Source organism: Penaeus chinensis, chromosome 41 (genome assembly GCF_019202785.1).
Source record: "Penaeus chinensis breed Huanghai No. 1 chromosome 41, ASM1920278v2, whole genome shotgun sequence".
NCBI lineage: Eukaryota > Metazoa > Arthropoda > Malacostraca > Decapoda > Penaeidae > Penaeus > Penaeus chinensis.
This window is the reverse complement of record NC_061859.1, coordinates 17233481-17258480: the sequence shown is the minus strand read 5'-3', so window position 1 is coordinate 17258480 and position 25000 is coordinate 17233481. Positions and strand designations below refer to the sequence as shown.

The following is a 25000-nucleotide window of genomic DNA, read 5'->3' as shown; positions in this document are numbered from 1 at the left end:
TATTTACCCTATTTAGAATATATCTTCTTCAGAAATACATGTATTTCTGGCAAAGATATATTTGAAAACAGTTAAATACATCTCTTGTACTGTGAAGAAATTCATTCTCATTCACACCTTTTCTACATTTTTAAAATAATTTATTTTATACTGAGAGAAGTTATATGAAGCTGTATGGATGTATAAAAAAATAAGTATCTGAAAAAAAAAAAAAAAAAAACTTGAAAAGAGAAGAAAATTTATTTACAGCATATACATTCTGAAAAGATTTAACAACAATTATATCCCCACTATTGAAGTCAACTAAGCAAATGAGATGAGATGTTTTTTCCCCAAGAAAATATCAAAAGAATGTGTGGACATAACAAATGCATCAATTATACTGTGAAAATAATTGGAGGAAATAGAAACTAATGGTAAAAATGGGAAATAAAGCCATCCCCAGCAATGCAGCATTAATGTAAGTCTAAGGATTGTTCTTAGTAGATGGTTATGGGGGCATTTACTATCTTGTCTGGTGTCTTATCTCTTTAGGGAATGACTGTGTGGGTGTGAGTGCCCACAGGCATGGCTGGGTGATAGAGGATGAAGTTGGAGATCTATGGGGGAGCCGGTAGGCTCCCCAGTCGCCTAAGGACTGGGAAGTCCTGGGCTGCTGTGGTCTTGCTCTGCTGGAGGATCGGGGATTGCTGATCTCGCAGGCGGCTCTGCGGCTTAAGTACACAAGCTCTGTGTCAGCGCGCCGGGAACGAGGGGAGCCCGCTGTCCAATGAGCACGGACGCGGCAGCGGATCTAGCATGACCCAACCTGGGAAAGTATGCTGAGCTTCAGGTTGCGGGGTCATGCTGCTACAGGTACTCCCCCTCCTTAAGAAATAAAGAAAATTGTTGAAGTTGAACTACCTTGCGGAAATGCATTCTTTTTCAATTCTGAGGCTCTGTGATGGCACCCTAAACTGAGAGCAACTTTAATATAGATACAAGTTATATTTTACTATGGAATTTTGTGGCACCCAGTTTGAGAACCACTACCATAGATAGTGCAGTCTTTTCTCTGAAAATCATATAATCAGGTACAATCTTTTGTGATATCAGTGATACATGATTTATACCAATAAAATAAGTTTTGGGGGTAACAACAACAAAAACAAAACAAAACACAGAGGAATGTCAGACCTGTATGGGTGATCTTTAGCTGTAAGCCTTGGAGGAAACATACTGAAACACACAGATGCTTAAGTGCTAGCGTATGAAAACTGATTTGGACATACTTAATCCCATGTTGACTGGTCACACCTATGCATGTACAGGATGCAGACCATACTGATGGGTACAAGGATGGGCCATTTCTGGCCCATCCTTCTGGGGATGGTTGTACACATGATTGCTATATAGCTGTATTAATGACTGTTTTTCAATTATTTGTACCCATACACGCATTTATGTGTATACCCATATAACCTTACCCAAATATAATTACCCATATACACATAAATGTGTATATGAGTAATTATATTTGTGCAACAATATGTGTGCATGTGTTATTCGTCATGTTTGTGTTTGTCGGTATGAGTTTTTGTGGCTATGTGTGGAAATCTGTGTGCGCAACTGTGCATGTTTATGTGCGTGCGTGCATGATATAAGTATGCGTACGTCTTTTTCATTGCATATTTGTTTTGTTGGCTGTGTCTGTGTTTCTTGGCTCCTTCCTGCAGAGCCCCAGCAGGTGCCCATGTTGACACGCCTTTCCGGAGGTGGTGGCGATGTGTGCTCTGCTGGAGGAACCACCGGTGTAGGAAGGAGACCAGGATCGTGTGCAGTTGCTGCGGAGTCTCCCTCTGCCCACAGCTGTGCTTCCAGGCATGCCACGCCTAAAGGAACAGGTGTGGCTATGCTGTTTGTTCTGTTTTTTTGTTTGCCCAACACTTTTTTGCAGGCATACCACACCTGAAAGGCACAGGTGCTGAGCTTTTTTTTTTTTTTTTTTTTTTTTTCTTAGAAAAATAAAAATCTCAATGTACCACAGCTTTTTTGTTCTCTCACCAACACAAACTCCTAAAATGAAGTAATATACTCAGTATGAGACAATAATATCCTTCATATGACATATCATATGGCAGCAGTAGGTCTGAAAACTTTCACGTTTTTAGAGTTTGCGGTTACATGCAAACCAGCTGCCAGATTGTGATGAAGCTTTGCATGGGTACTGAGACGAGCAGCGTGTTTAGTGGGAGAAACATTGCATATTTGTTTAGTCGGCTGTGTCTGTGTTTCTATTTCCTGGATCGCTTTTATTTCATTGCTGCTTTTATTTCCCAGAACACTAGCTGCAGAGCAGTTTTCTGACCTGTCTATACTGGGTTAATATAAAACTTGACTCTCCTTCTGATATTTTGCATAAACTGTCTATATCATCACTAGAAAAATGAAGAAGAGAGGAAATGGAATGCCATTGATTTCATATTTTCAGGTTTTCCTAAATGTGTTTGATAATATTTACTATAAGACTGGCATAACACTTAGGTTGCACTATTGATACAGCAAATCTGTCATTGTGGACCAAATACTTTGTGAACAGCATAGCATTACCTATAACATGCCTGCAAGGTAAACAGAGATAGTTACAATTTTTTTTTATTCTTATATTTTATCATGCCCAAAATATGATGATTTACTCAAGGGAGACATCTAAAATAAGGGATCTATTTTTGGATAAGTTTGTGTATAACTTCATAAGAACAAACAAAAAACAATTTTTTAAAACTAATGTGTTAACGTCTAAACAGTTTTTGACTACGATATACTGTTATATCCCTGGCATGGAATTGTAAACTAATGGATATTTCATACAATGGAAAGATGGAATCATCTATCATGACTGAGAAAGGAGTCAATAGGTCTTATAATATAGCTTGGGAGCTGTCCTGATGTTCTCAAGATCATATATGCTCAAGACTTGAAAATTCTATAACAATTATTGGATCTGATGTGAGGTAGTTAACGTGTTTCATATGGTGACGCCAGTTTTGGCGTCATGAAGCACCAGTGGAATATACTGTGACGCCAATATTAGTGTCATAATTCCATTTGATTTAAGTTGCTGCCGAGTGATCCGCGTATTCTGTTCTGGCTCTATTTTTTAGACTGCATATATTACCCTAGAAATTCTATAGTTCCACCCACTATCCCAGTTGTAAATCAGCTAGACTATGCCTCACCTTCTAACCAAAATGAGAAACTACCACAGGCAGAGTCTACATCACAGTTTTCCCCCTCTGTGGTCTGTGTGTGTGTGTGTGTGTGTGTGTGTGTGTGTGTGTGTGTGTGTGTGTGTGTGTGTGTGTGTGTGTGTGTGTGCGCACGCACAAGTAAGTAAGTGAGTGAGTGTGTGTGTGAGGGGAAGAAACTGTATTAGATAAGAGCCTCTCAGGTAAACACATTCATAGTCACCTATCCAAAGCAAAACAGTTAAACTACTGCTAACCTTAATTATCTGCATCCTGAGAGAGGCTACCAGTTGTAATATGTGCCATGTTACACCAGGAAAATCTCATCAACAGAGAAGCTCATATTGCTGGGATAATAAGCTGATGTTCAGAGAGTTACAGGTAAGTAATTAAAGTATATGTTTGAATCTACAGACTTTCTTACTCCATTTGCAGGTTATCCTAACCTGTCACATCATGCAAGTGAGTGAAAGAGAAACAATTTGGATGCAGACTTTTGAACTTTCAGTGACATTTACACATTTGCTCTGAACTGCTCAGAGTAGACCAATGAATCATTAAACATTAAATCAGCAAGCAGTAAATGAATACTAGTATCAACACAATAAAGAGAAGACTTGTAAAATACATGATTAAACATGATTAGTACACACTATACCTGAAGAAGCAATTAAGCAAAAAGAGCTTTGGCTCTTCCCTTTGTGTTGTTTACAACTTTAGCATGAATTTGTCATTAGTATATCATACATCCTTCATATCACATAAAAACTCAATACATCTCTCACTTAACACATGTAGAAACTTAACTGCAGTAAACAGTAGAAGGAAATATTTCCTAAACTACTCACACGAAACTAAGCAATCTGAAGGGAAAATCCTTTTGATATATGAAGATGTTTTTATTCTTTTTTTCAGCTTCTCCCCTCATGAGTCACCCAGTGGAATGATCTACATCTTAGTCTTGGCTTGTTTTTACAGCCGGATGCCCTTCCTGCCACCAACACTCATATATGAAGACAGAGTGAAATGTGGAAATCATCATCATCATTATGGAGCTAACGCCGGCTGGGGCGCATAGCCGCATCCACCCTCCGCTTCCACCTACGAGGATCCCTCATGGCGAGCCGCCAGGCAGGGGCCCGACCCATCTCTAGTTCCTCACGACAGGTTTGATCGATTTGCCCAAGCCACGACCTTCTCGGTCGTCCCACAGGCCTCCTCCACCCAGGGTTGTCTCGGACAGAGACAACCTGATGGGCAGGATCATCCTGTGAGAGTCGAGCCAAGTGGCCATATAGCCTGAGTTGGCAATCACGGATTGTGCAAGTAACAGGTCCTGTACCGGTCTCACGGTGCAGCCGTTGGTTGGACACATGGTCCCACCAACTGTACCCCATGATCCGGCGCAAGGATCTGTTACAAAAGGCATCAAGACGAGATTCCAGAGCACAAGATAGTGTCCAAGTTTCACTACCATAGAGTAAAACTGGGAGTATCAGGGCCTTGAAAACACGTAACTTAGTCCTTCTGCACAGGTACCGACATCTCCAAATACTCTTGTCGAGAGATTTCATGACCCCTGCTGCCAGGCTAATCCGTCTACTGACTTCTTGGTCTGACAGCCCAGAGTCGTGAAATGCACTACCGAGGTATATAAAGCTCTTTGTGACTTCGATGTTTTCACCGCAAGCACGTATCGACTGTACAGGGTCTCCTAGCAGGCCCCCAAAATCCTGGATCTTGGTCTTGGTCCAGGAGACCTCTAGCCCCAGGGGCTTCGCTTCATTGCTATTGCATCAAGAGCCGCCACAAGGGTTTCCAGAGATTCAGAGTACGGCAACATCATCGGCAAAGTCAAGGTCTGTAACCTTGATATTGCCCAGAGTTGCTCCACAATGACTTTGGACAGTAGCTCTACCCAGTATCCAATCCATGCAAGTGTTGAAAAGTGTTGGTGCAAGAACACAGCCTTGCCTCACACCTGAACTAAAAGGGACAAAGCTCGACAGGCCCCCACCACACTTTACAGCTGATGGGTGGATCTGGCAGAGGAGTCTCAACATTACCCGCATCCATGTTAACTGTTGGTGGATCAACCTTATACAACTGCTCAAAATACTCAGCCCAACACACACGCACCCCATCAGGATCTGAGATTATCTGGCCACTTGCTGAGTGGAAATACATTTATCTAAACTACTGGGCAAAATCAAATGTTAAATGCATGTTCTATTAAGAATTTTACTTTTCAAAGGCTACATAAAATAAAGTCAAAAACATTTTTGACAGTTCAACCTTGGCTAACATTAACCAAATGGATCTGGGTGATGTGACACATCACATCATGAAAAAATTTGACTAAGGGCCAGGTGACACAAATGTGTCTTCATTGAAAAAGTGCCTAGGAGCCAGGGTAACAGGAATGTGCTGTCATGTGAAAATATGGCTGAAAGCTGAAGTAATGGGAATGACTCTCCATGAGTGCACATCATCATCATCAAAAACGGAAGGGTCAGGTCTGACCCGCCGTGGCACATGAGATGGTTGTCCGCCAAGAGTCTCTGTCCTGTGCTCGTCGCAGTAACTCAGCCATGGACATTCCCACAACCTCTTGGATGTCATTCTCAAGCTTCCTTCGTGGCCTTCCTTTTTTTCTTTAACCGTTCACCATACCAGACAGGATATCATATCCTATGCCTTTACTTCTTGCAACATAGCCAATAAATGACAATTTTCTTTTGTTTATTTTGTTCATTAGGGCTGCATGGCCGATTTTTTGGAAGACCCAATCATTCGATTTCCTCTCTCTCCAGCTGATGCGTAAGATTCTTCTATAGCACCAAATCTCAAACGATTCTAATTGATTTTTGTCAGCTTTCTTGAGAACCCAACATTCACAGCCATATGTTGCCACAGGGAAAATCAGGGTGTGTAGTATTCAAATATTCGTTTGGAGTGTGATGGACCGGTCGTTCCAGATGTTGCTGAGGCTGATGACTGCATTTCTTGCGATTGCTAATCTTCTTCTGATTTCTTTGCTTTCATTACAGTCATTTGTGAAATTTGCACCGAGGTAGATAAAATCTTCAACTGTTTCAATTATTTCACCATTTACAGTAAGGTCTCTCATTTCGATGTTTTCTGGATCACCAGCTATTTTCATAACTTTTGTCTTTTGTGTGTTGAGCATCAGTCCAGCCTGTTCACTTGCTAGTTTGCACATAGCTCTTGAAAAAATATTAGACTCAGTAGGCATACAGGGGCTGTTTTCAATGGTATACGAGGGTGGAATGCATCATCCATGAACCATGGCTAAAAGAGTGCTGGCTCCAGGGAGATCACTGCTTTCATACTTAGGATCCTATTCCTGGCCCCCCATAATAGACAGCACAGGGTATTACAAAAAATTAATCACATGAAAATATCAAGAAATGATACAAATAACAAAATGTCACTTATTGCTTTTGATATTGCACAGAATTGTAGCCTACTTAGAGAGATGATGTTTGCAAGACAAACAGTCTATTACCATCTTGCTAAAGCTTATCAGATAACAAATATGGACCTTAGAAAATGGCAAAATGGCAAAAATGCTTATGCAGAAAAAGAGACAACATTGCAAAGGGGAGGCAAGCCTGAGTTACCACTCAGGTAAGCCTAATGCCATGTGTGGGCTGTGAAGCACCTGGATCCAATAGGTTAACCCAATGCCACCGGGGAAAATGAACAAAAAATGGGGAAAATGCTGTGCCCATTTTCTATATTTTTTGTGAAATGTCTGCCCAGTGATGTCTCTGCTAGTGCTTAGCCACAAAGGAGTCAATTAGTAGACCTTGTGACCACACGTGATTTGAATTGGCGGGAAAACCACATTTAGCCTACTGGGTCTGGATGCTTCTTCTGGCGCGGTCATTCGTGTATGAAACTCTGTTGAGTTAACACCCTGTTCTTAAACGCAGTAACTACAAATACAAAGTCTTGTGCCACTTGAGCTACCCTGGAGTCCGGGGCCTCTCGTCTCGCTTGACATTGTTGTTCCTGAGTTCTTTCTAAAGTAATTCAAGTAAAGTAAAATCCTGTAATTACAGAACATTTATTGTGCTTTGCAGCACCTTCAGTGCTTTTGTTTTGCAGGTGACACGAGGCTACAGTAGAAGTAGTCAGCACCCCACCTCAGACCCGCAGCTCTCTTCTACACCAGGGTAGCCCTTGTGGCTTTGACCCCTGGATAGGGAGGCCCAGTAGTCTGGGGCGTCATTTGGGCGCATTTTTTCTTTGGTCCTGAATTCTTTTCCTTATAATGTGACTTTCCTAAGCCTACGGGAGTTCCTCGGAACTCCCGTATTCGCTTGGGGGGTGGGCATTGAATTACCGTCCTTCGCCTAGGCAAGTTCGGCGGTAAGGAAGTGTCCCACACATAACTCGATCCCTCTGTGGTACTGGAAAACGCAACCAGGCTTCCACTGGGGGGGGTAGAGGACGAAAAAACTGCCTTACTCTCTTAGCTATTGCTGTTAGGTTGATAACAACAGTTATTTTGTCCCTTCAATCCGATACCCAGTATGATTGATACCCCGGCTACCCCTTCTCCTCCTAAAGGAGGAGGGGCAACTAATGACCCTTCTACGACCAATCTGACTATGAACAATGGTACCCCCACTAATGACAAGACGAGACGACCACTTTTCAAAATCCCCACCCAGAATGCAAGGTTCGTGAATGTAAAATGCGTGAATGAAAATCAGTTGCTTTTGAACGTGAACCCCTTTATCATCAAAAAGGTCCTTGATGGTCAAGTGGACGGCGATTTTGATTTTGTCAAAAAATTGCAAGATGGAAGCCTCCTTGTAAAAGTTCATTACAACTCCCAGATTAAGGATTTACTTAAGCTGATGCAAATTCATGATCTTCGAGTAAAAGTAACTATTCCTATTGGCCCAAATACCTGTAAGGGAGTAATCTTTTACAGGGATTTGAGGACGATGGAAGAAAGTGAAATTCTTGAGAGCATGAAGGACCAAGACGTAGTGGACGTTCATTGTATGACCAAGAAGGACGGGAATGTGCAAACGAAAACTGGACTGTGTTTTTTGACCTTTGCCTTGAATAAAATCCCTGAATATGTCAATGTCGGTTATGAACGTGTTCAAGTAAGACCTTATGTCCAAAAGCCAATGCCAAAAATTCGGACACACCTCATTCAAATGTATTGACAAAGATTCATCTAAATTTGTTTGCCGTAAATCTGCTGAAGCCCATGACACCATCACATGTACTAGCCAAATTTCCAAATGTGCTAACTGTGGAGGTCCCCATCATTCAGGATCTGCCGAGTGCAGCATCCTGAAGAAGGAGACTGAAACATTGGCATATATGAGAAAGCATGAAGTTAGTTATACTGTAGCTAAGAGGAAAGTGGAAAGTTTGACACACAAACCCGATACTTCCTATGCTGCAGCAGTAACTAGCAACACCCCTAGTGCAAGTGATGTCAGTCAGCAGCTTGCAGCCAAGGACAAACAAATTGCTGAACTTAAACAAACCGTTAAAGAACTAAACATTAAATTATATCAACTGACAAAATTGGTCGATCAAATGGCTGCATCAACCCAGCATAAACATCATAAGGAGGATGATACCGAATCACAGTCTGGAGCACACCTCCCCGTCCGGGCTACTCCTGTGAGGACTTCGTCTGGCTCGCGATCGGTTTCTCAAGAGAGAAGGAGGTCGCAGTCTGTCAGTCGCCTCCCTTGCCAGGAGGTGCAGGACATGGAGGCTTCTGTCTCCAAACCATCCCATGAGAGGTCCCCGGGAAGCGAGGGAGAGGAGGCGCCTCCCTCCCATAAAAAGAAAATAAAAACTGGTGGACAAGGCACTTCCAAACCCCATAAAATGTAATCATTGCGTCAACCATTATACAATGGAACTGTCGAAGTCTTAGATCTAAAGTAAATGACCTTAAATTATTAGCCTCGTCCTATGCTCCCGATATTATAGTTCACCAAGAAACTCATTTGACAAACCTCGTCTCTGACGAGGTCGTATCGCTCAGGAACTACCATTTATGTCGGAAGGATCGTGAGGGTAGAGGTGAAGGCGGAGTCGCCATGTACATCCACCAAAGCCTCCCTTTTACAGAAGTGACTATTGATTCTACTTTGGAGTTTGTCGTATGCAAAGTAAAAATTAATGGCACGTATCTGGCTATATGTTCAGGTTATTGTCCGCCTGATAAAGTGATAATCTATGATGAGATCTTTGCTCTTCAGGAACGTCTGCCACAAAATAAAGTAATTTTAGGTGATTTTAATGCTCATCATATGTTATGGGGTTCCCTACAGATGGATGGTAGAGGTGAGCAAATAGTTAAGCTGATTAACGAGTCTGATTTAGTCCTTCTGAATGATGGTAGTCCCACACGGGTGGATGATAATACCGGGAATTTGAGCTTTATAGACATATCACTGGTCTCTTCATCAGTAGCAGCCAAGTGCCTGTGGCACACCATTGACAACTCGTTGGGAAGTTATCATCTTCCTATTTTGATTAAATATTCATGCGACACAGTGAAAACACCTTCAGCGCCTAAATTTAACGTAAAAAGAGCAGACTGGGTCGCCTTCACAAGGAGCGTCAAGCTCGAACTTGTTGGAGAAACCATTGATGATAAAGTAAACAATATTCAGAATTCGATTATAGAAGCAGCTTTGCTATCCATTACTAAAACTTCGACAGATAGCATTAAGCGTAGAGTTCCATGGTGGACACCAGATTGCCGCAGGGCGCTGTGCCGACGCAATAAGGCCTACAGGCTTTTCCAAAATAACATCACTAATGGGAACTTTTGCAACTACAAACAAGCAAGAGCTAGGGCTCGTAGAGTAATAAGACAAGCAAAAAGAGACTCCTGGCGGAGCTTTGTCTCTACAATAAACAGCAATACCAAAATATCAGAGGTTTGGTCTACAATCAATAAAATCAATAAGAAAAAAACATCTTTTAAAATAAATAACATCATTGAATAGGGTAACAATTTGGATTCACCTAGAGACATTGCTAATGCACTCGCCAGGCAGTTCTCTCATACAAGCAACTCAGCAAACTATCATCACACATTCCTGCCCATCAAGGAAGTGGCTGAGCTGCAACCAATTCACTTTGCCACAGGAGATGACTTTGATTACAACCAAGATCTAACAATGGATGAGCTTGTCCAAGCCCTAGAAGCCTGTAGAGGAACATCCCCAGGCCCTGATGAGATTCAATATGAGATGATAAAGCATCTTAATCATGATGACATGATTAAGTTGCTAGAAGTGTACAATGAAATTTGGAAAAGCCACACTTTTCCAAACTCATGGCACTTCACCCACATCATTCCCATATTGAAAGGAGGGGGTAATCCCAGATTTGCCATCTCCTACCCCCCAATTGTGTTGACAAGTTGCTTATGCAAGGTCATGGAAAGAATTGTTAATAGTAGGCTATTGCATTTTTTAAATTCCAGTAATTTACTAGTTGACGAGCAGTGCGGCTTCCGAAAGGGGCGCCAAACTCTCGATCAACTAGTAAAGCTGGACAGTCATATTCAAGAGGCAATTGCTAAAAAAGATTTTTTGATTTCAGTATTTTTAGATATAGAAAAAGCCTACGACATGACTTGGCGATATGGCCGACTCAGAAAACTTTATGCTTTTGGATTACGTGGAAACTTGTCTTGTTTTATTCAAAATTTCATTTCTGACAGAACTTTTTCTGTCAAATTATTTGCTGACAATGTCATTTTTTCGGACATTTTTGTCCAGGCAAACGGGGTCCCAAAAGGAAGTGTCTTGTCACCTACATTATTTCTATGTATGATAAATGACATCTTACCAGCTCCTCCTCGGAATCTTAAATACTCACTGTACGCTGATGATTGTGCATTATAGCATTCCAGCAATAACGCAGAATTCTCAGCAAATCGCATCCAATTGGCACTGGATATGATTCACAACTGGGGCCTCCAGTGGGGTTTTAAGTTTTCCATTAGAAAGAGTATTGGGGTAATTTTTTCACATAGGAGGAAGCCGAACATCAGGCTAACTCTAGACAACCACCCAATACCTATTCAAAATTCTGCTAGATTTCTTGGGCTACTTTTTGATAGTAGACTCAATTGGAAAGACCACATTGGTCAATTAAAAAATAAATGTCAAAGAGCACTAAATTTATTAAAGTGCATTTCTGGTAATAAATGGGGAGCTGATAGACAGTCTTTGCTAATGGTATATAAAGCCCTGATTAGGTCTAAAGTAGATTATGGGTCAATCGTGTATGGCTTGGCATCAAAAACAAGTTTGAAAGGTTTGGATGCTGTGCAGAATGCTTGTTTGCGTGTGTGTCTTGGAGCCCTAAAATGCACTCGGATCGAGCGTCTTGAGGTGGAGTCAGGAGTACCTCCCCTCCGACTCAGACGCAGCCAGATAGCACTGACCTATGCCGCAAAGGTGGCTCGAGACCCGAGCCACCCTAATGGCAATGGAGGCATTAGGCCCTTTGCCAAGAGACTCCACGACCTCGTCGAGAAAGTCGGTATAGATCTCTGTACCATCGATACCCTGGTTAAGTCAAATATAGCGCCATGGGAAACCTCCAATTTTTCTATTATGGAAGCCTGGCTTCCATCAGCCAAGGCCATGGTGCCGGAGGGTGAGGTATGCCAGAGGTTCAGAGAGATCCTTGTTAAACATCTATCTTTTTTTCATATATATACCGATGGCTCCAAGACAGATGAGTGTGTAGGTGCGGGTGTATGGTCGACTGATTGTGAACTAAAGTTTAGACTGCCGAATCATACATCAATTTTTCTTGCTGAACTTTTTGCCATTGATAAAGCCATTGATTTTGCACTATCCACGACCCACAATAGAACAGTTATTTTTTCAGATTCATTAAGTTCACTTAAAGCTATTAAATCCTTAGAAACCACTAAAAATGAACTGCCGGGTAATATCATTCGTAAGTTACATGGTGCCAACAAATCAATCAAGCTAATATGGGTACCAGGTCACTCTGGTATCCATGGTAATGAACAGGCTGACAAACAAGCTGGGTCAACTGGCGATCTGGACACTACCATAGTTCGTACAGATCTCAGGTGTTTTGTGTCTCTTATAAAAGCAAAAATACATCTCCTGTGGCAAAGTGAGTGGACCAACCTCCAACTCACACAAAAAATAAAAACAGACATAGAACTGTGGGACACGTCCCACAGGAAGAATAGAAGGGAGGAGGTGGTGTTGGCCCGCCTTAGGGTCAACTCTACAAAGCTCACCCACCTCACTCCCTATATCGAAAAAAAATATCCTCCACAGTGCCCCCATTCCACAAACCAAATGACAATAGAACATATATTAATATCCTGCCATAAACACCATAACAATAGACAACCAATCCAAAATTTTTGCAGAATAAATAACATACCCTTCACAACATGCAACCCTCTATCAAACAATGAAAATATAATACGTAAAGTAATCGCTTTTCTAAGGGAGACAAAATTTTATGACCATATATAGATTGATAGAATAAATAGGATCCATTGGCTTAATAACCTTGGCCACATGCCGCTGGTTGATAGCCAAGAAATCCAACAAAGAAAAAAGAAAAGAAAAAGCTTCTTCTGCACTTAGCCCAAAATATAGGTATTAGGCTTAATTCAGAAGCCACTCTGACAGGTGTGCTGCTTGTAGGCCAGGTGCACATGAACACTCGTCTGCGGTGACAAGACGAGATGCCTTTCCTTTGCTGTTTTCTCTGGTTGTTGGAGTTAAGCCAATGAGTGCTCTGCATGGGTTTCTCCCAGCTTGCAGTAAAGTGAGTGAGACCTCTCAATTCTTGAGTCTGTTCAGCTATGCTGTGAGAATGATAAAGATCTGAAATATTTGTTGTTGATACTGAAGTTAAATGCCTGTCAAAGGGAAACTGCTTGATAATTTTCTTCACACAATACCACAATAGTTGATTTTTTTCCCAAGATTCTAATACTATTATCTATAATGAACTATGAAGAAATCAAACATGAAATTGTTTATGTGTCAGTTATCAAACAAGCATACAGACTGAATATCAATCAACAAGGAGATCTCAGACTAAAGCTCAATTCTTTCCAATCTGATGTTGAGGTGATCTCCCTGCTTGAAGCACATCCATCTAATTCACAAACAACTAAAGATGCATGTTCATGGGGAGCACTAGAGATGTAGCCTAATAGCTACAGGGGTGTTGGCCAAAAAAAATTAGGAATCACTGTGATAAAAAATGGTAGGGACTCACCAGTGTGAAAACACAAGTATATTCAAAACTAAAGGAAAGATATGACTTCTACAGTTGTATGATACAAAGTGGTTGCCTAAAAACCCCTTTCTCATCATTTCTGGGGGAAAGGAACAATATCAAGGATGTGATATAGGTTATCTTTCATAAAAAATGCTGGATATAAACAGCTATGGAGGTGAGTATCAATATTATGAAGCACCTATAAAGGATAATTCAACACAACACCTAAATATTATGTCAACGGCCAGACTTATTGTAGTAGCATTGGAATGGTGATTTATCAGCATTCCTGACCTGGTAAGAACATTATATACCATGGATTTGGGGTTTTCCAATGGTTGTATTGTAGATGGAATGGTAGTTCAGGGGAACTCCACATTCCATTGAAGCTACAGAGTGTGGTGTTTATCCTATGGAGGGATAAGCCTTTAGTGTTTTACATGGCACTATAGACAGCTGGTCTCGGGGACATAAGGGTGATACTCTATAGGCCTTGTAAACAAGGGTACCACTGTGCTCTATGCTGGGTCTGCACGGTCAGGAGAGGCCAAGGCACTTGTGTGGCACTTGTGCCGCGGTTCAGTACTAACTGCCATCGAACTTGGGTAGATTTTCCTAATTTCGGTTAAAACAGTAGTGAATATTGTGTGACCATAAGAAGTAGACGAGACAAGGGTCTGCAGCTCTTCATGCTCTCCAAGGGGAGAATTTGGACTCGTCAGGAGACGAGGAAATTCACTTGTAAAAGTAAGTAACCCATTAAAGGTATAAAGTTATTTCTTGTGTTTATAATCACCAATTGATATGATATTGAAATAAAGTGAAGTTCACAAGAAGGGAAATCACATGTAAAAAATTGGACGTACTATTCTTATAACAAACACTGAGCCCACTCCGGAGAGAGCGGTATAAAAATCTGTTATCCAGTGGCCTATACGCGTGAGTATATTTGGGTTATATTCCACTTGTTACCATCTTTACTCAAGGGAGTATAAAGGGTGGTAAGAAGTAGTATAACAAACACTCAAATGGGTGCTAGGTAACAATTATACTTTTAAATCATTCATAATTTTTTACAAAAGCTTCTTAAAGATATTATCATTGATATGTCTTTGAATCAGAAAAATTACATGAAACAGCACCCAGTTATAAAAACTGGCAAAATCTGGCAGCTTTTATAAGGCATTGTATAAACCACTGGCAACATGTGATGAGCATTCATGTTATGATAAATAATCACACATGTCGGGTGATGCTTAACCATGTCATGAGTTTATGTCCCAATTACCAGGATAAAGTCTTGTGTGCCCTACTGTGAGCTGAACAAACACCCAGGGGCAAAGCAGCACACACAATATATGCTCATCCTTACCTGCCTTCACAAATGATTTTACCTGTTGTTATTGGGTTATAGTCATCATTTTTTTTATGCTTCCAGAAAATGCAGACACATGAAAAAAAAAAAATGGGTAATAAATGAATGGAACCAAAAGGAAAGAGAGCTAGAATTATCATTTTCCCAATTTTTAAAACCACCTACCAGTTCTCATTTTGCACTACATTTTTGTGTCTGCATTGGGTGTCTTGTTCAGAATCCTTTCTAGGCATAACCTGCAACTTCTGCATTGTGAATCCCCCACAACAATTTCCTGGAAATATTAAACCAAATGAGAAAAATTTCAGACTTTTTTACACATACTAGAAGAAAATATACTGTGCATATCTATTATGCAACACTAAAAATAATAAAAAAAAGAATTTCAGTCTAGTGCAAATATGCACAAACCAGTGGGTCAAAGATAGATTTCTTATGATTTCTTGATATCTTTGGCTACATTCTTGGGAGATACATGCATTATCATTTTTTTAATGCATCTAATTATTTATGATTACATCACACTTTATACTGTATAAAATTCTACAGGTTTTCCATATCATAAAAATAACCCTAATATGAAATTCAGAATACATTTTTCTTTTTACAACTTCTTACAACAGGTGTCTGCAAAACAGTGCTCACAGAACTTTTTTCTGCATAAAACAGAAGCATATCACCTGTTTTCCTCACTACCCAACTGGAGGTATATTGTACACAAGCTCAAACTGCCTATTCTCACTATAAAGGACCTTTGCTATTATGTAAATATCTTGGGTGTCAGCTAGTACTCTATCTCCCTCACTTGACAATACAGTGTGAATATTGTGATGCATATTGCCACAAAAGGTGTTAAAAGTAGAAAAGCAGTCTTTTAATTTGCTAATATGTATTATAAATAAATAAATAAATAAATAAATATATATATATATATTTATATATATATATATATATATATATATATATATATATATATATATATATATATATATATATGTGTGTGTGTGTGTGTGTGTGTGTGCGTGTGGCAGACTGTGTAAAAGTACATGGCAGGCATAATTGTACAGTACTTAACCCTAGAGAGACAGCCAGGGGCAGGATGAGTGTTGCCATTTGTTTTTTTTTTTTTTTTTTTTTTTTTTTTTGATAATTGGTTTATTCTTATGATTCTTAATGTGTTTATTACAATTATTAGTAGTAAGAGTAGCAACAGTAATAATTCTACTACAGCTACTATGATAACATCAAAAACTTGTACAAGTTATACATACTTGGCAACTCTACATTATGGGCCCACAACACTGCCTCTCTCCTCAACCCACTGTGTCCTTCTGTTTCTTCTGCCATTCTTAAATTTTCTCTGATCTTTATCAGGATACTGTACGTTATAGTCTAAAATTTTGTAATTACCAAAAATGAAGAATCAGAAACTATGAAAAAAAGAATGCTTCAAATTGGGACAACTTTGCCTGAGGCTTGGGGAAGTTGCTGTGGCTAGAGATCAATACATCAGGGCTAGGGTGTTATGTATTCTCTAGTTATCACAGACTCCTTGACCATGTAGACCAGGCTTTGTCTTGCTTCTACCACACTATAATGAAGACATACTCTAGTATTAAGAACTTTCTAAATCTAATGACACACTGAATATTTTAGACATATATGTATAAATACATTTAATATAACATAATTATTGAATTTCATTATCCTAGTCTTTATGAGTCACAGCAAACTTTTATCATCTACAAATGTGAATAAATACTTGGACAACAATTTCAAGCAGATGAGAGCTTTGAGGTAATGATATTAAAAAAAAAAAACATCTAATATTCTGAGTTCTGAAAAGTATTCATTGTGCCACGTGTAGAAAAGGCATGAATGAGAATGAATATTATCATAATACAAAAGATGTATTGGACTGGTTTTGATGATATCTTCATCTGAAATACATGAATATAATTGAAACTGGTCAAATATATCTCTTGCATTGTGAAGTCATTCATTTTCATTCATATCTTTTCTAAATTCTTTGTTCTGATATAATTCTCCATGAACACATGCATTTTAGCAAATAAAAACCCCTCTTTATACAATTAGTGGTACCTGTCTGAATTCCACTTGCATAAGGCTAATTTAACTTACATGTGATAGTTGGTCCTGTTTCATCTTTCAAAACTTATTATTTGGTGTTATTTGATAAAATAAATAGCCAAATAAACATCTGCCTCCTTAGCACCATATAACAAATCTGAATTTGTGGAAAAGCACCAAAAGCCTTCATGATGCCATAGACGCAGTCCATATCCCTTAGTCTGTCCCTAGCTCCTCTCCAAGCAACCTTCAACAACATTCAATCCCTCTCTCTCTTTCATTCACACTGTTTCTTTCCCTCTTATTCATTGTCTATCCCTCTCTCTCTTTCATCTATTTATTTATCTTTTCTTTTGTTCTCGATCTTTTTTGTTTTATCTTTCCATTTTTTCTTTTATTCCATGTCTTTCCCTTGCTCACTCATTCCTACACTTTAGCTCTTTTTATCCCTTTCTTTCTGTCATTCTTTTCATAACTCAATTGTCCATTTACTCTCATTCTCCCACTTTGTTTGTCAAGAACAATGAGCATCATTAGTTACCATGCTGGATTATCTTGATTTTCTGGCTTAAACTGATAAAATTCACCTTTAAATTTGGTCTGCTACACCTTTGTCACTTCTACTGCACTTTTGCTGTTGCTTGTAAAACAAATTATGAATGAAAAATTATGCAATCTGAGAAAAGCTTACACAATTCTGCATAAATACAGAATTGGCTGATTGATCTCCACATTTTTCTGGCATTTCAATTTAGATCTGTAGCCAGGAGAGCTAATGGTCCCCATGGTTCCTATCAAACAAACAAAATAAGGAAAAGAAGGTGAATGAAGAATGAAAGGAAGAAACATGAAAATGAGTTATGTCTTATTGGTAATTGCTCTGTTAAAAGGCAATATCATTAAAGGTATATCTGAATTCGGTTTCAAATTTCTAAATCAATTTCCACCGAGTGCCCATGGGGAGTGTGTGTAAAACCTCGCTATCATTACCCATGTATGAGTAGATAGGTAATGTCTATGGAGCTAGTTAGATCCTAGTTGCACACTCCTTTTAGTGGGTCGTGTAGCATGGTTGGTTTAGTATTGGCCCTCCGGTCTCATACCCTGAGTGACCTAGGTTCGAGGGCAGGTCAAAGAGGACTGTTAAATATCTATATCAATGTGGTATTGCATTATTACAACTTTCATATATATACACCTTAGTATATCTGACTCCGGTTTCAAATTTCTAAATCAATTTCCACCGAGTGCCCGCAGGGAGTGTGTGTAAAACCTCGCTATCATTACCCATGTATGAGTAGATAGGTAATGTCTATGGAGCTAGTTAGATCCTAGTTGCACACCCCTTTTAGTGGGTCGTGTGGCATGGTTGGTTTAGTACTGGCCCTCCGGTCTCACACCCGGGGTGCCCTAGGTTCGAAGCCAGGTCAGAGAGGATTGTTATATATCTATATCAATGCCGTATTGCATTATTCCAACTTTCATCATTAAAGGTGAAATTCTGCTAGGTACTGAAAAAAGGTTGGAACCCAAAACAACTTAGATAACTAACATAAAGGAGATACTTCATAGAAAGCCAATTCTGGGTGCAGAACAGACATCAACTGGTATAAAAATGCATCCAACTATCAATCAGAGGAAGAAACACAAACATGACTAAGGCCCTATCCACATGATCAATCACTGCCTAGCAGGAACTTGCTTAATGCCCATTGTTCTGGGAAAATTAATGGGCAAACTAACGGAGTGCCCATGTCTGTAACTGAGAGAAATCATTAGCTAAGGCTATCTGCCATTTAGTATGACCATTTGCTGCTGAATATGACTAGATGACCTCCCCATGTGTATAATGACACAGACTTTGTCCAGTAAATAGTTAAATAGGTAAAGTTCATTGGGCACTCTGATTGTGTGTGGACAGGACTAAATCAATAATTAGCACTTGTTAAGCCATCAATGTGTAAATACAATAAATTAACTAAAATTACAGCAGACATAATATGGGTTAATATTAGCATAAGAAAATGTCTTAAAGCTTTGGCTGATAATATAAATGCTGTTTATTCAACTGTCAACCTCTGGAAGAAACAGAAATATCAGTTGTTTTGCAGATAATACCTACAGAAACTGCATTGTAAAATACTAATCAGCTCAACAAATTCTTGCATTCAAATAATGAGAGTTCGGGAATGAAACACTTAGGCTATTCCTATTCTACTTGTTTTCACATTAATTACTTTTGCAACACACATGACTGAAAACATTTAACAGCAAGTTTAGTACACCAAAAAAAAAGAAAAAAGCACTACAATTATATATATATATATATATATATATATATATATATATATATATATATATATATATATATATACACACACATACACACACACTGTAAAACTTACTTTTTGATTAAGTGCATTTTTCAGACACATGAGGGGTGTGCCAAATGGCAGGATTTAATGGGATACTATATGGTTAGGTAGTCCAGGTGGCAGAGCAAACAGCCGCTGGCATTTAACTGCATCTAACTTGCATTCTGAGGAAGGAACAGGAAAATTAGTTGCATCTAATGAGTGATATCCCTGTTCAAAAGCAATAACATATCTGGTAAAGTTCATAATTACATTGGAAAATACTAATCCGCTTAACAAATTTGTGTATTAAGGATTAATGAAACCTGGCATAGAAAAACTAGGCTTTTCCTCAATGGTTAATGGTTTATGGTTAAAAGCAAAATAAACGTGCTAGACATCTAAGGTCATGTAGCACTAAAGTAAATGTTAGTGATTAGTTGTTAAAATTGGGCAAATGAATTGGTGAGTGAATGGGTTAGGGTCGGGTGAGGTAATGTAAAGGGGTTAGATTAAGTGAAGGATATATATGCGTTTGAGGAAGGTAAACGGGTTGTCAAAGCAGAAAGTGTGAGATTCTGTAAGGATGTCTGATAGCTTGGGAGATCAGTGTAGGGAGGATAGGTGGGGGAAAGTAGAGGTACAGGCTGCTTCAAAACGTGGGCATGACAATAGAATGTATGGGACTGAAAGAGGAACATTACAGACTGAAATCACTGTGATCCAGCGGCGAAGAAAGATACGAATAACTGTGCAAGGGAAAGTGGTTTGAAAGGGAGGTATGACATAAGGTGTTTTCTGGTTGATAAGTATGGGCGAGACATAAAGGGAGTGTGGGAAAGAGACAAAATGGTAATTGGGGATTGGTATTGGAGGATGTGTAAGAAAAGTCTCGTGAAGGCATATAATGGATGGGTTATAAGAGGATGGGGTAGGAGGATAGGGTGTAGGGGGAATATGAGTAGGAGGAGGATGGATATGGGCAGTCACTTTGAGTGTGGAGGGAACAGGAGTTGTAGAATTTGAAGATGGATGAGTGTCACGTTTGGGATTCGATTATGCAGTTTTGAATATCTTCAAGAGTTTCTGTAATGGAGTTGGTTGGGGAGTTTTGTGAGATAAAGGTTTTCTTGTGAGGGGGGGGAAGAGAAGACTGGTGTCTGAAGAGTAGGGGTAAAGAAAGGTGGAGGTGATTGTGGGGTAGGGGAAGAGGGGGTGGAACGTTTATTCTGTCTGGTGTGGGTAGTGCGGGGAGAGAGAGGGGAAGGTGTTGGGGCTGTAGTAGAGATTGGAGTGTCTGGATTTAGGATGGCAAAAGAATTTGACTAGGAAAGGTAGGAGGTAGAATAGGGAAAGTTAGATGGAGGGGGGGTAGGTTTAGGAGAGGGCGTAGGAGCTTGGGAGGTAGGGGGATTGGCAGACTGAACGACATTACTGGAGTAGGGAGTAAGAGAAAAACCTCATTGACGTGCATCCTGTTTGGCTTCACGTAAAGTTAGGAGGAGGTTGGTATGGTTGGACAGGGAGGGATTGTCCACCTATGTAAACATTAAAGGGAAGGTCATGTCTACGGAAAGTAATTTTGGCAATGTTAGTGGGTTTTTTATGATGACTTCTGGGAGGAATGGATTAGCCTTGTACTGATGTCGCATCATAGTCCGTGAGATAAGCGAGTAAGTCTTCTCCACAATCTGACCAATCTTTGTCATAGTTTGGGCAATTTGCTGGGGAGATAGAAACAGTTCCAGTGCAAGTATTGAGGGTTGGATGGGGTTCTGTAGGGATAGGATTGCCATATAGATCAGTTAGATTTGCTAATGTTATAGCTTGATTTTCAGATGTTACTGTGATGAGATGGGAGTGATCGAGTCGGCTATGGAAAGAGACTTTGCCTACTTGTTTTTGGAGACATTGCTGGAAGAGAAGGGTGTTGTCAGAGTAGGGAGTGTGGGAGGGATCACGAAAAATTGGTCCCATTTGGCTGGGCTAAATAGAGTATTTAAGATTCTTGTAGAGGTGGGTTTAGTAGAAAGGCGGGGGCGTGTGGAGGAGGGAGTAGTGTGGAGGAGGGAGTAGTGTTGAGGTGGGTAGTGTTATGGGGAGGTGGGCAATAAGGCTGTAAGGTAGTAATAAGGGAGGATGGGGTAGTTGATGAAGGTTGTGGGGATAGAGGTGTTGAAGTTGAGCATGTTGGGAGAGTAGAAATGTCTCCTGGGGGTTGAGTGTTGATTAGGATGGATACTGTACTAGTAGGCATTGAGGAGGGGGTAATTGTTGTAGTGTTCGGAGCCGTGGTCAAAGGAGAGCCTGGGGTCGGGGAATTGGGAGAGTTTGAATTATTGGGGCTATTTGATGAAGGGGCAAGCCTCATTGCCCCTGAAAGTGGAATTACATCTTCATTATTGGCCATGGTAAACCTGGAGTATGTTGGGGAGAATAAATAGTCCACCCCTCAGGGTCCCCTTGAGGGGTGGAAGCAGGTTAAAGCAGGGGAATACCGTGCCCGTGGGTCCCTCAGGCTGTTCAGAACTGGCACAAAGTCAGCCTTTCATCCTTTCAGCACGGCTCTTACATCTTAGGAAGTGGATAGTAGAAGGGATTGGTGAAGGGACTGAAACAAAAAAGTAGGAGTGGAAAAAAGACCATGCAAAATTAGTTGAGTCGAGGGCTGAGTCCCAAGGTTGGGGAGTTCCCCATCATTGGGTCTCAGTCTCCGCCTCCTTAGTCCCCCCACGACAACAACGGGCAAGGGATTGGGGGGGGGGGGGGGGCTTTTCTTCAAGGCTACATATATAACAAACATCAGATTGGAAATATTATTCTAGCACCTTAGTAATAAAAAAGAAAAGCTATTACAATCACATTCATATAATGTAAAACACACTTTGTGGTTTTAAGTGCATTTTCTCCGTCAACCACATCACTCTGCAAAAAGGCCAGTTTTACTTGAAGAATGACATGTGACACTGAAGATTACTGTTAACCTGAAGTAAGATAATGTTTTCCTAAACTCTGGCCTTCCTGCTGAAGTTTTTGTTTAATGGACTCATAATCTTTGGTCTCTAAGACAGGTAAACCTTCTATCTGCCAATTACTTTCTACAGGGTCATCTGAAGTGAGCAGTGTATAAGACTATCAGCACCAGTCAAGAACTACCTGACCTTGGGTGTCGGAATTAAATTATGGTGTCAAGTGTCAAGCGCCCCACAACATAACTGACAAGACAATACATGTCCTTGGATAGCTGTATTTGTTTGTTAACTTCTGCTGGTCCATCATATTCTTGACTATTGCACTATCCTATTCATCTCAGAAGAACTGAAGAACTGAAGAAGAACCCTGCTAACACGGTATAAGCAAACAAACTTCCTTTCATGAAATTCGATCAAAATTTGAACATTTGTTGCACATATAATTTGTTAGTGCTGTTTAAGCACTCAGTAACTTTTGTATTGAAATTTCTCTAATGCATAAGTATAGCCTATGAGAAACATGTAATAAATATAATGTGTTATCTGGGTGATGTCTCTTTTGAGCTATGCCTGCAAAGCCCTTCAGGACAAATCACTGATTCCTTCCTTGTTTGGCAGTAGATGCTTTTGAATAAAGAAATGGCCATATCTGAAATAATATGGAAAATGAACAAAAAATACTACTTTCTGTAACTTGGCTTTACTTTTAATACTAATATTTGCTAGTTTTAATCTGTCATATATTCTTTATAACAATATAAACTAATATGTCTGAGTATCTACAAACAAATTTTATTTTATTATTTTTGGAATAAGTTACAAAAGCTATCATCAATTCTAGCATGAAATTTTATAGTTATTTGAGTAAATAAAAGCACATTACTGAAGATTAGAGTCAGTTTCTGTATTTTTTTCATTAGTAGACTTGTGCTCTTTATCATATATATTTTATATGAAGAAAAAATGAAACAAATGCAATAAAACATGGGAAAAGTGGTGATTAATAAAATGCTAATGCAAAAATCTGGAAAAAAAGGTACCAGTTATTGTATCTGTAAAAATTATATGAAAATAAACGAACATGATTACATGATATAGAATTATGAAATTCCTCAATTTATCTATTGATAATGTAAACATATATGTACAAGATATTTCTTCAAATGGAAAATATTAGCTTAATGTTTAACGAAGCATTGGTAGAGATTTTAATTAGCATTTTTTTGTAAGTATATTGTCTGTGTTCAAATCCACCTGGATATCCTGTGATGGCCTGAATAATAATAGTAATAGTAATAATAATAATAGTAATAATAATAATAATAATAATAATAATAATAATAATAATAATAAAAAATCTAATATAATATAACCTACTGAGACTTTGGTGTCCAAAACAAATTAAGCCATACAAATATAAAAGGCAGTAGCAAGGGTGTTGGTACTATAAAAACATGACTCCTACTGGGAATATATTACATAAACTTCAAGACGACAAATAATACATGACTTTGGTGCGTCTAGCTACATATCAGACATACAAATTTGTCACTGGCCTCTGCAAAAAAAATCACAACATATTTTAATAAGAGCTTGAACTGGACTTACACATTATGCCAAATTTCAAGAGGACATTAATCTTTATGATATGGATACAGTAAACTAGGGCAAATTATAGATGATATTCTTGTAGAGGCCAAAAAGTTACAATCATTGGTATGACTGTAATGCCACAAATAAAAGTTTGTGGAAAGCCCCTCTCACAGCCAAGTTCAATCGGTGCTGCCCAGTTTTAGCTCTATCTTGCCATGCTTACCGAGGAAAAGTGTTTGCTATGAGGTGCTGGTGGGTGGAGCCCCACATCAACCCTCCTTCTGGGCATTGCTCAAAGGGCACACGTAGTCATGGCAATTAATCCAAGTAGTGCTGCAAAGATAAAAAGAAACTACTACATGGCCAAAAAGAATACATTAAACACTATCAGGCTAAAAATAATTTGCACATGGTGAAGAGCAATCCACAGCTGATTATCAAAGCTGTACATTGGTGCTTCAAACAATACTGTGGCCATTGTTCCTTGCAAGATAAAGCTTGTAGTCTCTCCAGGTAAATCTATCGTCAAATAAGGAATGTATTAATGTGGCACACAATAAAACCCTGACCACTGACTGCTGACCAGGATTGGATCATCTTAGGTTACACCTCTTTTGTCAAACTTAACCAAATATTTAAAGGTTTTCATGTTTCAATGGAATCTATAGGACATAATTAATTATTTGCAGGCAAAAATATTCGCAGACATGGTGATTTTTGCACAAAAGAACGTAGTAGGTGTTTTCTGGAAAACATTGACCGACTGTCACTGAGCAACTTCCAAAGGACAGATTTATAAAGTTTTTGGACATCATACTAGTACCATTTCAAGAGTCCCGTACTGAAAAAACGCAGGCCTGTTTTCCAGAAAACAATGACCACATTTTTTTTGGCAAAAATCTCTGTATCTGAGAATATTTTCACCTGCAAATTGTCTATTAGGTCCTATAGAGTCCAACCGATCCAAGCATGGCTAGCGGTCAGTCGTCAGGGCTTTAGTGTGTGCATATTAATACTTTATCTCGGCAGAATACACGCACAGGTTTGTTGGCCTTTGCCGCAGGA

At 39.4% G+C, this 25000-nt stretch overlaps 1 long non-coding RNA gene across 3 annotated transcripts in view; it reads right to left on the bottom strand.

Moving 5' to 3' along the window:
- Positions 1-25000, bottom strand: part of LOC125047716 — a 26246-nt gene that overhangs the window by 759 nt on the left and 487 nt on the right. Inside the window, exons 2-5 of one of the 3 annotated variants that reach the window (XR_007116763.1) lie at positions 24159-24268; positions 19422-19555; positions 15091-15199; positions 1-808 (exon numbers count right to left, since the gene is read on the bottom strand). The exon at positions 1-808 is cut by the window's left edge and continues 759 nt beyond it. This is a non-coding gene — a long non-coding RNA (uncharacterized LOC125047716). Of the gene's footprint in view, positions 868-15090; positions 15200-19421; positions 19556-24158 lie in introns of all 3 variants that reach the window. The other 2 variants (XR_007116762.1, XR_007116761.1) reach the window with 2 other exon arrangements.